Raw genomic sequence first — 12268 nt, 5'->3', positions numbered from 1 at the left:
ATAACAGAGACAAAAAAAAATTGAACCATGAAATGGAAGTCCAAGTCAAGAAGGGGTATAGGAGGGGGTGGAGGAGGAGGCGGGAGGGGAAGGGTGCCAGCCCTGTTTTATTGAATTTTTTTTCTTTGCTTAAATTTGGGGAAGCAACAAAATAAAACAAATGCAAAATTGAGTGTAGCCATGGCTGGGGACTGGACTGCTGGTATAATTGTTTAGTCAGCCAAAGGAATGGAGAAGTCCTGTGTGATCCATGCCTTATTAATTTTAAATTAATTCATTAAAAATCCATCCAAACTACCACCTCTTCAGCATCTTGTGGCCTCACCATTTTGGCAACATAATGCATGCATATGAAAAGATGCCAAATGTCCTGGCCCCTGCGTGCACTAGAGAAAGGTGTTTCAATTGGACATGTAGCAGGCACTGAACGACCACGGCCTCTCACTGCAGCAGCTCCAAGAGCAGCACCACATCCCTTATTTCATACTCTCCTCATATTTATTACGAGCAGTATACACCACGCTGTAATTTGTCTAGGCTGTAGAGGCTCTATACAGCACTCTGTTAGTGGACTGGATCATTCTGGATGGACACAATACACAAGGCTGGAAGTGCACTGTGTACCAGGCTGGATGGACATAATATGCAAGATTGGATTGTCACTGTGCACCAGACTGGACGGGCACCATACACAGGTCTGGACATTCACTGTGTTCAAGGCTGTAATCAGTCTGTAAAAACAGAATATAGTGGCTGTACCACCCCCTGTTCTCCTCATATACAGCGCTTAATGGCAGTGATTCAATTGATCCTGCCTTTATACAGGCTGCCTCATGTGCCACGCCATCCAATCACAGCTATGCCAATACTTATTAGCTGTTCAGGTTGTAACGAATGGAAACAGAGGCACAGGTGGAGAAGTGCACATTCGTTTATTGAACTTATTGTGGAACCACGAGACCACTACAGAGCCCCGGACTCCCGTAGTAAGACCCCTCAAACAGGGCCAGTGTGGAAAGTTCGGGAGACGTAAGATGCTACTTCCAGTTAGACCCCGGGTATGTGGAAGCTGACTCAGCCAGACTGGTGGGCAGGCAGGTACTGCAAGTAGTGGAGAACCAGAAAGGAGACAGGCAGCTCGAACGGGCAACAGCTGGCATGGAGAAAAGCTGGTGGTGCAGGCGTAGACCCAGAAGGCATGGGAAGCACATAGGGTACACTGAGGAGACAAACCAGAATTAGCGAGGTACAAGTTGAGCATTGCACACAAGAGCCGGGAACCTGAGAACTAGCAACAGGCAACACTTGTTGCTCAGGCACTTCCCTAAGGGCAGACGTGCCTGAAATAGTACGAGACACTCAGCCATTGGCTGAGATCTATTTTTGAAAATGCACGCTGTCTCTAGACTGGGAGTGTATGCGCAAGCACCCTTAGGCTACTTTCACACTCGCATTTTCTGCTGTCCGTCGTGGTGCAGCAAAATGATGTATCGACGGATGTCACGAAAATAGGGAAAACCGTGTGCGATGGATCCAGTGTGATGACGGGTGCGTCGTACAGAAATTCCGAGAATTAAATGTCCGGGGACGAGAGAGAGAGAGAGATTTTCCGGATCTGAAAATCCTTCCGGGCATGCTCAGAGGGGAAAAATGGGATCCGTCGCTGGATTCCAGTGTGTGATGGTCAGCGATGGATCCTGCATCCATAGACTTCCATTATATCCGTCGACGGACAGCACAGGATGCGTCGCTGACCGATTTTCCGACGTGCAGAAAAAACGTTACTATGAACGTTTTCTTCGCACGACGGACCGCTATTTTCCAACGGATCCAGTGCACGACGGATAAAACGGATGGCCAACCATCACAATCCGTCGCTAATATAAGTCTATGGGAAAATGCAGGATCCTGAAAACTGCATTCGCAAAAAACAACGGATTGTGACGGATTAAAAAAACGCAAAGGTGAAAGTAGCCTTAATGGCGTGCCAGGAGACCTGCAGGATGCGCATAGCATCCAGGAAGCAGCACCAGGAGCAGGCAGCACGGGAAGTGGTATGGAAGCCCCATGAGACCGGCATCCCCGCCAGGCACCATGCTGAAGTGGCGGCCCCAAGGACACAGGTGCAGACCGGGACAGCGGCGCTACACAGATGATAGAAATTGTGTTATCAGTATGTGGAAAGACCATGAGGAATATAGCACAAAAAAAAAATGAGACAGGATATTTAAGCAGTGCAGGTGGAGCACTCTTGAAAGTATTAAATTTGTAGGCATGCTGATGAAAACAAAGATCATGTCTAGGCAAATAGGGATTATGGTAATGTACTACATGATACCACCATACAGTGATCATGTAGTAGAAGATACTATTTTTAAAGGCATACTGTAAACACATCTATCACAAAATCACAGGCATAATTAGGCCCCGGAGTACATTAAACCATAAATCATCTTTATTAAGTATTGTGATAATGCAATAAAAGCAGTGCAACATGAATCAGGGTGCAACTGAAAGAGCAGAAATGTACCGCATAGTGTACATTCACATTAGGGTTTTGCGTGTTTGCGTCGGGCGCCGCAGCGGCGACGCATGCGTCATGCTCCCCTATATTTAACATGGGGGGGCGCATGGACATGCGTTGTGCTGCGTTGTGCGACGCATGCGTTTTTTTTGCCGCAAGCATTGGGCGCAGAAAACGCAACAAGTTGCATTTTTTTTGCGTACAAATTTCTGCAAAAACGGACGCATGCGTCGCAAAACGCAGCGTTTTAGCGTGCGTTTTGGTGCGTTTTTATTTGCATTGTGCGTTGCGTCGCCGACGCAGCGGCGCACAACGCAAATGTGAACGTAGCCATACAGTTATCAACCAATACACCAAATGTATTGAAGAAGTACAAAAGAACCAGAGTTGATCTTGTGCAGCCTATGTTCAACAATAGTTAGTACAAACCCTATTTCGGTAAGTAGCACTTGTGAAAAATGTTCAGAATCAGATCAATCAACATGAACACAACCAGGTGAGACTGTACTGTTGTGCTGTGTACATGCAGTTTCAAAAATGCACAAAGATGTAGATGTTAACCCGCAATGCATAGGTAAGGGGGATAACATATGTCAATGTAACTTTTTAGTACTTACAGATGGATGTTGATGATGTGCGTTCCGTGCCTCCTCAATGCACGTTTTGCCTTTTTCTTCATCAGGGGTGTGTCAACTAGGACTAATAGTAAGTATATAAGTAGTTAATTGCCCAATCAAAAGCTTGGTGAGATCATGTGTGCTGCTACTGATGCGCTGTGTCATGGACGGTGCATGCGTAGATCATAGATGAAAGACATTCTAAAAAGGGATGCTTTCCACAGTGCCGCGGTAACAAAGTGTTCCACCGCTGCTTGTGCCTGCCTCCTATTGGACATGTCAGGAAGATACAGGAATCTCCACCCGGGCATGCGCACCTGACAGCCGTATCATGCAGCTGTGACCTGAATTGCTGCATGTTCGTTCTTCCTTACACTGTGGTATGAATGGTCTAAAAAAGGGGTGATCATATTGTGTTAGCGCTGTATTTTATTGTCAGAACCCATCTATAAAAATAAAAAATAAGAAAATGCATTTAGTCTGGTTTCTTATTTTTTGATTTTTTGTTATAATTGTGTGACAATTTTTTTGTGTGTATCAGAGGTCAGTATTTTAATCAGTGTCTGGAAACCTTACTGTGCAGAACTAAATTAAACAAATTATTAAATTGTAGGATACTGTGTGCGTAAGTGCTAAAATAGTACTAAACAGGAAGGAATAAATCCAATAGACTCAGAATATTAATTATAGATGAAAAAAGGTGAAAAAAGAGGTTTAGACCCCTCATGATATCGTATTGCAATAATGTAGAATCTAAAGTGCATGTGTGCCATAGTGTGAATGGCCTCTATATGTTCTACAGTGGATATGTGCCGTGAATCATAAAGTGCATATATGTCAAAGTGTAAATGTTCACAATATTTCTTACATATATTATACAATGGATGTGTACACAAATATACAGGTGCTTCTCACAAAATTAGAATATTATTAAAAAGTTAATTTATTTGAGTTCTTCAATGCAAAAATTGAAACTCATATTAGATTGTCACTACAAACAGAGTGATTTGTTTCAAGTGTTTATTTCTGTTAATGTTGTTGATTGTGGCTTACAGCCAATGAAAACCCAAAAGTCATTATCTTAGTAAATTAGAATAATTAACAAAAAACACCTGCAAAGGCTTCCCAAGCATTTAGAAAGGTCCCTTAGGCTAGGTTCACATTGCGTTAGTGGGTGTCCGCTGACGGAATCCATTACATAGCACAACTAACGCTATGTAACGGATCCGTTAGCGCACCCATTGACCGCAATGTATGTAACACATTGCTAACGCATGCCATTTTTGGCATGTGTTAGCGATGTTCCATTATTTTCTGACGGACCTCGAACGCTGCTTGCAGCATTTTTGGGTCCGTTCTCGCTACCGCAGATCGGGCATCTGCGCTAGCGCGATCTCTAAACGCGATCCCTTTTTAGACATTGTGTTAATGCAGTCCATTAGCATATGCGCTAAACGGACTGCACTAACGCAATGTGAACCTAGCCTAAGTCTGTTTCAGTAGGCTCCACAAGCATGAGGAAGACTGCTGACTTGACATGTTCAGAAGGCAGTAATTGACACACTACACAAGGAGGGTAAGCCACAAAAGGCCATTGCTAAAGAAGCTGGCTGTAAAAGTGCTGTAAAACCAGATCACAAGAGCCACCAGAATATCAGGGAATGACCTGCTACATTACAAAGCTAAAGACAAAAACAACCGGATACCTCTAGTAGTCACCTACAATTCAAATCTAGAGGTACTAAGGGGAGCTGCACGGAAATTACAACCTTTGTCATGCCTTTATACAAATGCATAAAATCAGTTTTGCTATGCTTTGTATTATTGAAGTGTGGTGTATTGTGATAACATATCCAACAGCGCCATCCATTGACAATGTTTCATTGTAGTTTACTTTCTGTTCATTCCCTATTGTGCAATTTAATCTTTAAGGCTCATCAGGGCTTCCGTAGTTTCCCATCAGCCTCTGCATTAGCCTTGCCCCCTTCTTCTCCAGCCGCCATCTTGGCCTCATGGATATTGACATGTTGATTATCTCTCCCTGTCCTATTAAGGAAATAGAAGAATCCAGGATATCTATAAACAGAAAGATAGTGAGGAAACACTTAGCTAACATAAATGAATTCAAGTCTCCGGGTCCAGATGAATTACACCCCAGAGTCCTGAAGGAGATAGCAGAAGAAATTTTTGAACCAATCTCCATAATCTTTGAAAATTCTTGGAGAGCAGGAGAAGTCCCAGAAGACTGGAGAAGAGCAAATGTTGTTCCTATCTTTAAAAAGGAGAAGAAGGTAAACCCAGGGAACTATAGGCCGGTGAGTCTGATGTCTATACCAGGAAAGATCTTTGAACAAATTATTAAACAACATGTATGTAAGTACCTGGGTAAAAATGAAGTAATTAAACACACTCAGCATCGGTTTGTAACTAATAAGTCATGTCAGACTAACTTAATTTCCTTCTATGACAGAATCACTGACTGGGTGGATCAGGGAAATGCTGTAGATATAGTATATCTTGACTTCAGCAAAGCATTTGACAAAGTATCTCACACAATCCTTATTGAAAAAATGACTAAGTATGGAATGGACAAGGCAACTGTTGGGTGGATTCATAACTGGCTTAGTGATCGGACCCAAAGAGTGGTTGTAAATGGCTGCACATCCAGTTGGAAGAATGTCTCAAGTGGGTACCACAGGGTTCTGTCCTGGGCCCTGTATTGTTCAACATCTTTATCAATGATTAAGATGAAGGAATTGAGGGTAAACTGATTAAATTTGCTGATTACACAAAGATAGGAGGGATAGCTAACACTAGAGAAGAGAGAGGATTCAAAAAGATATAAATAAACTGGAGCAGTGGGCAGCAACTAACAGAATGATTTTTAACAGGGAAAAATGCAAAGTACTACATCTGGGCAATAAAAATGAAAAAAGCATATACAGAATGGGAGAAATAGGGCTAAGCAACAGCACATGTGAAAAAGACTTGAGTATACTAATAGATCACAGACTGAACATGAGTTAACAGTGTGATGCAGCAGCAAAAAAGGCAAAAAAGTAAAATATCGATATTCACAGTAAAATATCGATATTTGCAGATGATACAAAACTATGTAAAGCAGTTAATACAAGAGAAGATAGTATTCTGCTACAGATGGATCTGGATAAGTTGGAAACTTGGGCTGAAAGGTGGCAGATGAGGTTTAACAATGATAAATGTAAGGTTATACACATGGGAAGAGGGAATCAATATCACCATTACACACTGAACGGGAAACCACTGGGTAAATCTGACAGGGAGAAGGACTTGGGGATCCTAGTTAATGATAAACTTACCTGGAGCAGCCAGTGCCAGGCAGCAGCTGCCAAGGCAAACAGGATCATGGGGTGCATTAAAAGAGGTCTGGATACACATGATGAGAGCATTATACTGCCTCTGTACAAATCCCTAGTTAGACCGCACATGGAGTACTGTGTCCAGTTTTGGGCACCGGTGCTCAGGAAGGATATAATGGAACTAGAGAGAGTACAAAGGAGGGCAACAAAATTAATAAAGGGGATGGGAGAACTACAATACCCAGATAGATTAGCGAAATTAGGATTATTTAGTCTAGAAAAAAGACGACTGAGGGGCGATCTAATAACCATGTATAAGTATATAAGGGGACAATACAAATATCTCGCTGAGGATCTGTTTATACCAAGGAAGGTGACGGGCACAAGGGGGCATTCTTTGCGTCTGGAGGAGAGAAGGTTTTTCCACCAACATAGAAGAGGATTCTTTACTGTTAGGGCAGTGAGAATCTGGAATTGCTTGCCTGAGGAGGTGGTGATGGCGAACTCAGTCGAGGGGTTCAAGAGAGGCCTGGATGTCTTCCTGGAGCAGAACAATATTGTATCATACAATTATTAGGTTCTGTAGAAGGACGTAGATCTGGGTATTTATTATGATGGAATATAGGCTGAACTGGATGGACAAATGTCTTTTTTCGGCCTTACTAACTATGTTACTATGTTACTATGTTAAATACAATTCTGGGCTGTATTAACAGAAGCATACAGTCAAGATCACGTGAAGTCATTATTGCCCTCTACTCCTCTTTGGTCAGACCTCATCTTGAATACTGTGTCCAGTTTTGAGCAACACATTTAAAAAAAGACATCAACAAACTGGAGCAAGTTCAGAGAAGAGCGACCAGAATGGTGACTGGTCTGCAAACCATGTCCTATGAGGAACGTTTACAGGATTTGGGAATGTTTAGCTTGCAAAAAAGAAGACTGAGAGGAGACTTAATAGCTGTCTACAAATATCTCAAGGGCTGTCACATTGTAGAAGGATCATCTTTATTCTCATTTGCACAAGGAAAGACTAGAAGCAATGGGATGAAATTGAATGAGAGGCGACACAGATTAGATGTTAGAAAAAACTTTTTGACAGTTAGGGTGATCAATCAGTGGAACAGGCTGCCACGAGAGGTGGTGAGTTCTCCTTCAATGGAAGTCGATTTAGAGAATCCTGCTTTGAGCAGGGGGTTGGACGAAATGACCTAGGAGGTCCCTTCCAATTCTAACATTCTATGATTCTATGATTTTCAGCCCATCTTGTTGTTTACCTCCACATATCACAGTCAGTGAGTTATTTTCCCCTTGTTAGAGCTCACCATATTGTATTATGTAGCTACTCTGTTCTGTATGTTTTATATCAAAGTAGTCTTTTGATATTACAGATGTATGTTTATACTACCTTCATGTTGTGCACTTACACTGTGAATATCCTGTACCATACTTAATGCTATGTATTTAGATATGTTGTATGCTTTGTACTGAGTACTTTCATTTTTTCTTACAGTTTTACAATATCCTATTGATAAAAGTTGTAAAGGACTCCCTGCATCTACCTCAGTGCATCGATAGGAACGAGTTTAGCTGTTTTGTCAACTCACTTTTCATAAGCACAAAGTTGAGGGTGCCAGAATAACCTTTACTACAGAAATATGCCCGATTACAATCCATTTTTCCACACACCCCACTACTATGTTTTAGGCAGCCCCCAAATCTAAAAAGCATCATTGTCAGAAGCTCCCTGTCCTCTCCAACAGCTGCAGGAACCTTTCCTTCCAACCAGAAAAAATGTGAAACCTGTCCATTTATAATGACCATGGACAAGATAAAGATCCCCAATTCACGTCAGGACTGCAGGGTCCCAGGTACTTTCAGATGCATCACATCTAATGTGGTGTACCTAATTATATGTACCAAATGTCCAGCTAGGCGCCTGTATGATGGGGAGACAGGGCAGAAACTGAGATCAAGGATAAATTCTCACCGCCACACAATAAGAGAAAAAGAATGGATCTACCTGTGGCCAAGCATTTTTGTTTGCCTGATCATAGCACCATGGACCTGAAGTTACTTGTATTAAAAAGTAAGTTCAAATCTCAGAGAGACAGGAGAAGCTGGGAGTATACATTAACGATAATCTTTGACACACTTAGGGCAGGAATGAATGTGTTGCATGGATTTATGTCTTTTTACATCAATTAAGGAATTTCACTTCAGACCTTAAGGGGAATCATAACACAGAACCAGACCCCAATCAGAGGACAATAAAACATTATTTCCTTATCTACGAACTGTTCCAATATTTATGAACACAACTGTTTATGACTCTCCCATAATGACAGTACTGTGCTGTGTTGTGTATAAATATGTGATTCTTCAGATGTTGTATTAGTCTATGCCTGATGAAGAGGCCTGAGTAGTCTTGAAAGCTTGCAATTTGTTACCATCTTTTTCAGTTAGCCATTAAAAGGTATCAACCACTGAGGACTCTTAATTCCAAATATTATTGTATCCAAGCATAGTAATGGAAAGTTGAGTGCAAGGGAAAAGTGTGGTATAAAAAGATGCACAAGCAACCTGGATAACCGCAACCTTGCAAGGATTGTTATGCCATTCAAAAATTTGGGGGAGATTCACAAGGAGTGGACTGCTGCTGGACTCATTGCTTCAAGAGCCATGACACACAGACCTATACAGGACATGGACTACAAGTGTCACATTCCTTGTGTCAAGCCACTCATGACCAATAGACAATGCCTGAAGCATCTTACCTGGGCCAAGGAGAAAAAGAACTGGACTGTTGCTCAGTGGTCCAAGGCAGGGTTGAATAGGAGCATCCTCCGGTGGACCAAGGCACTAACACCTGTTGGAATAAAGGGTTGGCAGCTGCCTAGGGCCCCCGCTGCTCCAGGGGCCTGCAGCTAGTGGTGCCACACCTGCTAGGGCCATGGGCCACTCAGAACCGGGTGCATTGCTCTTAAAGGGGTGGTCATGGCAGCTGTGACCCAGTCTGCGGCCCTGGGCACGCAATAAAAGGGATGAGGGTATCTTTGTAGGGGATTGTTCATGATGCCAACTGTGGTATTCGGCGATAAATGACCAACACTGCTAAGGGAGTCCACTGGGGCCGATGATGATGCAGCTGGGATGGTTATGTTCCCCACAGGCGGAGCGGGGTCCCAGGGCTACTGGTACAGTTTATAAGGGCTGGTGGACATTGGGGTGCAGGACTGAGGGTGCTGGAAAAGGAGTAGGGGACACAAGGGCTGCAGTTTTCTTTACCTTTAAATGCTGGTCAAATCTGGAGCACAGATAACAGGTGGTGTTGAAAATCCGGGCAGCCTGGAAGCAATTCGGAATTCCCCTAGCCAGGTGGGGATGGAAGCCTCCCTGCTGTGCTGTTCTCTGGGTTCCTGATGCATTATGCTCTATTCAAGTCCCTCCTACTGTTTGTCCATTAAATGGTACACTACCACATGGCAGGCAGCTTGAACCTGTTCAGGTGTCACTCCCTCGTGGTGAATCCAGGCTCTGATCTGCTGCTGTGCCTTCAGGTGTCATATAGGACCAGGAGACCTGCAATCTCCGGTCCTCTGGTTTTTGTTGCTGGGCCTGCAGTTCCCAAACCACAGACTCTGGTGTCCGATCATTGCTGCTCAGTCCTGGGGTGAGCTCAGTCTCTGCTCCAATCCCAGGCACTACTCACTTGCTTCCTCTTCCTCATACTAGCTCTGACTGTTTAACTAAGCCCGCTTCCAGACCAAAACTTATCAGGGAAGCTCCCCTGAAACTGGATTTAGAGCTCCCCTTCTGGTCTGGAGTCAAGAAAGTGTTGCATGCTGATGTACCTGCCAAGGGAATCCCTTCTTGCTTCCAGGCATGACAACACCCCATTGTGAGGGAGGCATTGCCACTGCGGCATCTGCACTCCTCGGGTGCCACATTGGCATGTCGCTAATAGCGGTACACCACGCAACTTCAATGGGGCCCGTAAGTCAGGGGGGCCCGTCCGGTGCCAGCAGAGCAGCAGCGTGTGACAGGAGGCAGAAGCCGGCTGCTAACGCTAAAGCTTGTCCCCGCTGCTAAAGAGAAATGAACATTCACTCTTCACCACGCCCCCCAAGGGTGGGGAGAGGAGTGAATATTCATTTTACTTTATTAGCAGGCTGTGTTAGCCACAGGCTGCAGCTAACACTGCCCGCTATCAGGGCTGGCATTCCTGGGACCACGCTCCCCCAGGGGCCCCCAGCACATGCAGCCACTATGAGGCCCAAAAGTCAGGGGAGCCCAGCGCCAGCGCTGCCCACCAATGTGCACCGCATTCAACTGTATCGGCATCATATGTAAAGTTCACTGCGTCAGGCGGGGAGTCTGCGCATGCTCAGCGATGTCAGCAGTAGTCGGCCCCGCCTGACCTGAGGTGAACTTGACAGCATGAGAAAATGTTCAGAAACTTTCCCATGCTAATGAGTTCATGTCCAGTCAGGCAGGGACTGGCACACTCCGGACGTGTTGTGATGCAAAAATGGGGGTTTATTATACATACAGTAAACACAAACGTTTCGGTCGTAACTGGACCTTCATCAGTGTGCTAAAGGAAAATATACAAAGAGAGTGATATCCAAAGCATAAAGGAACAAAATACAGAAAATAAACATAAACAAAACACAATCAAAATAAACCAAAGTATACAACACAAAAGTCATGATACAGAAATAAATAATAACCCCATTGGGGGACCATCAAACAAGATTGCCGAGATATTCATGCTGGAAAAAAATTGAACGTGTACGTGAAGGTATGGTGACGCGCCAAGAAAGAAGAAGGAACTAGGGGATGGAGGTATGAAAAAGGTGATGATGAGAGACACACTTTACCGTGAGGTATGGGTGAAAAGGTAAACCTACCTAGATTACTAGTATGTTGGAGGAGCCCCACAAGTTAGAACTAAGATGCATCTGAAGGGAAAAAAAAAAAAAGGTGCATGTAGAGATAACCCTGTACGTGCCTATATGGACCATACGTAATACTATAGGGCTTATGGTGCCATGTAAAATAGTTACATACCGGAAGCCTGAAGCTATATAGAATTCAGGTTGTAGAAGCAGTACATAGACGCAGGGGAGTATGTCCCAGGTGGCGCTATCTGCAGGGGAAATAGGTATGATATAAATTGTGCCAGTGGGCTACTAGATAATGTAGGAGTATGGTACATACCAGAGGAAAGCCTGAAGCTATATAGATCCCAGGTTGTAGAAGCAATTTGCTGATGCAGGGTAGTGTGTCACAGGTGACGCTATCTGCAGGAGGGGTAGGTATGATATGACATAGATGGCGCTAGTGAGCCACTAGATAGTGAAGGTATATGGTACACAGGACTTACCCACCCAGTAAATATGAAGCCACGCGGTGTCACCGCTGTTAAGGGCTAAGAGGGAAGTGCACACTATCTGTATAAGAAAAGTAAATTGTATGAGGGATGCCACCCTGCACTGCTATGTTAGAGAGCGTGCAGTGACTGGGACTTACCAGCCTGATGAATGGAGGGAGCACGCAGTGTCCACTGCAAGTGCAGGCTGGGGAACGGAGCACCTGGGACCTCCTTATATAGTGGGGAAGAGGAATGGTGTGTGCATAGTGTTGCCGGAGAAGTGAGGCTGGAGGGGGCGGGGTGTGGTGACATGAGTGTCACATGACCGCAGGGGGTGGTGTACAATACGTTCCACTGTAAGGAGAAAGAGGTGGAAGTGCTTTCCAAGGCAGTGGATTAGCTGGTGCAGAGG

The 12268-nt window shown here is 44.2% G+C and overlaps 1 long non-coding RNA gene across 1 annotated transcript; it reads right to left on the bottom strand.

Annotated features, from left to right (window-relative positions):
* Positions 1 to 913: 913 nt before the first annotated feature.
* On the bottom strand, positions 914 to 12268 carry LOC138681476 (uncharacterized). Its single transcript, XR_011321917.1, has 7 exons — positions 12015 to 12268; positions 11869 to 11935; positions 11703 to 11785; positions 11553 to 11631; positions 11393 to 11443; positions 3142 to 3223; positions 914 to 1219 (listed from the first exon to the last, which is right to left on the bottom strand). It is a non-coding gene; the product is annotated as an uncharacterized lncRNA (long non-coding RNA).

This window comes from Ranitomeya imitator, chromosome 5 (genome assembly GCF_032444005.1).
Source record: "Ranitomeya imitator isolate aRanImi1 chromosome 5, aRanImi1.pri, whole genome shotgun sequence".
NCBI classification, from domain to species: domain Eukaryota; kingdom Metazoa; phylum Chordata; class Amphibia; order Anura; family Dendrobatidae; genus Ranitomeya; species Ranitomeya imitator.
This window is presented reverse-complemented; position numbering and strand designations above follow the sequence as displayed.